The sequence below is a fragment of the Vigna unguiculata genome, chromosome 10, assembly GCF_037176805.1.
Source record: "Vigna unguiculata cultivar grain cowpea cultivar isolate G323 ecotype 2 chromosome 10, ASM3717680v1, whole genome shotgun sequence".
NCBI classification, from domain to species: domain Eukaryota; kingdom Viridiplantae; phylum Streptophyta; class Magnoliopsida; order Fabales; family Fabaceae; genus Vigna; species Vigna unguiculata.
This window is the reverse complement of record NC_140801.1, coordinates 44,998,635-45,003,441: the sequence shown is the minus strand read 5'-3', so window position 1 is coordinate 45,003,441 and position 4,807 is coordinate 44,998,635.

Sequence of the window (4,807 nt, the reverse complement as noted above, 5' to 3'; positions counted from 1 at the left end):
TATAATTTAAAATTACTTGCAAATTTATTTATGTATTTTTCTATCATATTTTTTTTTATTAATAAAATTTTGTAAGAAATACCTGTAAAATTTCTTATGTAAATTTATTTGTAAAAAATAAATTAAAATTTTCTGTCAATTTATATACATATTTATCGTTTTTCTTGCGGATAACATTTTTGCAGAAAAAGTATGAAAAATTAAGAAAATGAAAGAACTCGCTAATGTTCTTCCTTTTTTAAAAAGAAATTTCTACGGCATAGAAAAGTAAAATAAAATATTATATTAATTTAAACATTTATTAAGTTTTATCCCGATTTAAGTTTTACTATTAGAAAAATTGTTATTTATAATTTTTTCTATAAAACATTATTCATAGGAAATATTTACAATTATTTTACAAAAGATATCTATCAATTTTTTAGAATTACTTTTTACAAAAAAAAAATCTAAAAGATAATTCATAAAAATTCAATATTAATATATAATTTTTATTTTTTTTAATCGTAAACAATTAGCGTAGCCTAGCTTTTACTATTTTCTCATTTAATATTTGATAAAAGAATATTTTAAAAGATTAAAGTTAAAATGAATAGATTTGTGGCGGGAATATTTGGAAAAAATTAATAAGTAGCATTTGTATTTTTTATTTTAAAAATAATAAGTAGCCAATAAGTAAAAATTTGTAGCAAATGCATTCTCACATTCCCCTATCTAGTACAGTTTCACTTGTCTACCCTCATACTCATAGGTCACACATTGTTCTTTGTCTTCTCCATAACTACTTCGACAACATCTTCACAGATTTGAAAATTTTCTCCCAATTCACTCTCATTCTCATATTTTCAATGGTAGTCATACATTATTCTCAATCGCAGGTTTGAATTTCAATTTCACTCTTGTTTTATCTTTTGGCTACATATCGCCCTCTCATATTCTCTTGTATTTTTATTGACATTATTTTTGCGATTTTCACAGGTTCTCGTTCTATCATTTGATTATTAACTACCTATTTTTGTGTTTTTTTTACTGATTTGGACATTTTGCAGGTTATGCGATTTTAATAGCTAGGTTTTATCGCTTTTGTTTTAATTTTCATTTTCATTTGTGTTTTGATTCTATTTGGTGTTTCATCTGTGTGGATATTTGTGATTAACTAACCTAGACCATTTCTTGCTTTTTCGTGATGATGTTTAAGTTTTAATTTTCTCTAGTTTTTGTAGTCATAAGAAATAAATAAATGTAGTGGAGTTTTCTTCGTGAATGAATTCTGGGACAGCATCCCCTGGCATTAGCACATGTAAACTCTCTGCATAATTCTACTTCATCATTTTCATTGCATTAAATTCAATGTTATAAAATTTATTTTTAACAACTTTTGCATAAACTTAAGAATTAAACTGAAATACTCAATCATGTAAGGAAATTTTACATTATTATATTACAACTATTTTATTATTACTACCTGCTAAGTTTTAAGGATATCTATTCTTAATTTTAGTTTTATGTATTCCTATAATATATTTATTATGTTATAGCATGTTGTCTGCTTTTTTTTTTCTCTCTCACTTTGTTTTTGGCTCTATTACTTTCTTTCCTGTTTTGTTAAAGTGTTCTCTTCATTAAACATTACTTATGAATTTTCATAGTTTTTTCAATTTTTACTTTTCACTTATATACATAAATTAATTTTAGTTTTTTGTTATATTAAATTAATCAAAGACAAATTCTAGCAAAAGGCCTATATATTACATGGTTTTGTATTATACGTAACTTAACAACTAAGCACATTGAATGTATTGTATGTGACTTCTGTAATATCCCTAAGGAATATTACTTTTACATGAATATAGATGGATAATTAAAATAAAATAAAAACACAATGATATTAATAAAACCTTATTTATAATCACACTTTCCCAAAAACGCGGGAAAATTTAAAAACTTTAATTGCAGCATAATTCAAATATTCGCAATTACTTTATTACAAAATCAACTAAAGTTCAACATAATTATAAATTACATCAAAATCCTTTAAATGAAAATCCTTTCAAAAGCCCCCAGGTAGACCTTGCACTCCGCCTCTAAGCATCTCCTGGCTCACCTGTCAATTCATCTGCTCCCGGATAACAAGTTATCCGATCATCGCCACACACACACAGATAGGGTGAGCTATGCACACACACACAGACACACACACACACACACACACACACACACACACACATATATATATATATATATATATATATATATATATATATAAAATAAATATGACATCCATCCCAAAGAAAATAAATCTTGCGTAAACATTTCATTATTTCAAATTACCCATCCCTGATCTCATAGTCCTTCATGAGTCATATGCATGAACTAGGTCTTGGAAATTTAATGTGCTCCTACGAAACTAACCCATTTGTGGTCCAACCCTACGAGTCTATCTCGCTCATAGTCCTGCCTCACATACTCCTCATATGTAGAAAACCATCCAAGCCTTCCTCGCTCGGACCCTGGCACGCATGCAATCACCATACTATGGACTCCTTGCCCAATAGCAGCCAACGGGAACAGAACTATTCCTTGCCCATCGTGCGTCCGACGCATGTAATCACCATACTAAGGACTCCTCGCCACTTAGCAGCCAACGGGAACTACACAGTTCCATGCCCATCATGCGTCCCACCATCAAGCACATCCTAGACCCCTATTGGACTTAGTCCTTCAAGCCCAAACACCACAAACACAAGCATATAATTCCTATACTTTAGGAAATAACAAGCAACCTAGTTCAACAGCACACACAAACATGAAACTCGTAGTATACTCGCTTAAGTCAGGGATCTTCGCCCAGGCTAGCCTATCAGCCTCACTTAAGCTACCCCATATCGCCTGAGCGAGTGTGAAACAGTGGCTTCACCACATCATCTTGCTTAGGCGAGCTCTTCTAGCCTGAGCAAGTCATACTTGCGCCTAAAAACACACAGACCTCGCTTGAACAAGGATTCGACAGAAAAATTGCATCAAACCACTTCGCGACCTTGCTTAGGCGAGCCACTCTCGCCTAAGCGAGAGTATCTATCGCTCAGAACCAAAACTCCTTGCCTGGACGAGAAGTCGCGCTTAACATGTACAGGTCTCATTGCGATCTCGCTTAGACGAGCCTCACTCGCCTGAGCGAGTGAACGTGTCGCTCAAACCCAAACTTCGTCGCCTGAGCGAAAAGCTCGAACCAAAACTCTGAATGAATTTCTGCAACTCTCGCCTAGGCGAGAGGGACTCGCTTGGGCGAAACTTGCAAAGTTTCACCATTGTTCATGCACCCAAAACACTAAAACCATGCCAATTTTACAATGCAATCATTCTTATTTAATCTGTTTCATCAATCAAACCATAAAAATACATTGTAAACATGTTTGAATCCCCAAAATGCATGATTTGGCCATAAATAACAACAACAATACCAAAACCCTCATCCAATTCTTATAAAACACCAAAAAGGCTTTGTACCCAACATTCCATCCACCAATTCTCAATTACAGTGCATATAATACCAAAAATCACACCACATAGAATCCAATTGAGGACGAAAACGCAGAAACACATGTAAGATTCGTATACACATAAATTCAGCACCCCTAACTTGAGTCCTTGCACAAAACTAGTAGCCTTTGGGGGTTCTTCTCCAATTTCCCAATCAGCCTAATTCTTCCTCTCAAGTCTTCTCCCAATAGCACTCAATTCTCTCCTCACACTCTCAGAATTCTAGCTCCTCTTAAAAGCCAATTATCAATACTGTCAAAACCCTTCTTTTCCCCCAAATTGGCCCTTTTATATGTGTCTTGGTAGTGGTTTTAAAAGCTGAAACGAAAATGGGATACTATTTTTCCAGCCCCCCGGGGCTCCTTACACTAGGTTTTCCTTTGCCTTTTCACATTCCCTCCAAAACTAGACTTATCAAAAATAAAAGTTAATTCATGTCTATCAAGGTTTGAACCCATGACCCTCCACTCATAAGGCCAAAGCACAACTATTATGCCAATTCTGATTTTTGTGATAACTATTATAATATGATTATAATATCATTTACCAGTCACAATTATATTATCAAGATACTAATAAATCAAAAATTACACACACAAGGCATACATAGGACTCGAACCCAAGTCCTCTCACATAATAAAGTACTCTCAACCATTTGAGCTAGCATTTTTCCACATCACACCAATTAACATTTAATGTCATAAAAGTCCCATTCTCCCGCATTTATTAATTAATTAATTATTTAATTAATTAATTTTCCACGGGTCTTACAACTTCTATGTAGAGGAATGAAAGGAATATTTCATTAAAAAAATATGTTTTATTGATATCAAGTAACCCTTTGCTAGAGTGTGCCCTTTAAAAGATGTACATTGATATGAAATCCAAGTACATCGTATTATTATTCATGAAGTTATTAAAAATTTGTTCCACCCTGACTTTAGTTGAGGTATACTAGTGTACTCTATAGCTATTATGGTTTGAAATTTATTGAAATAGAAAAAGATGATTTGGTTAAATTGCATGTTCTTCTTGTATAAAACAGATTAGTAAATTTATTTTTTGCCCCGCAATGTTAAATCCTTTTGTTAGCATTAGGTCTGTTGTATACATATACACATTAAGGGTGATGTAGATAGCATGATTCACCACATAGGTTTTCTTACCTTTTTTTTTTCTAGGGCCAGTATATAAAGATGATATAATTTTATACTACAAATTTTCAAAAATTGAACTAAAAATGATAGGTAAATGAAATCTAAAGCAG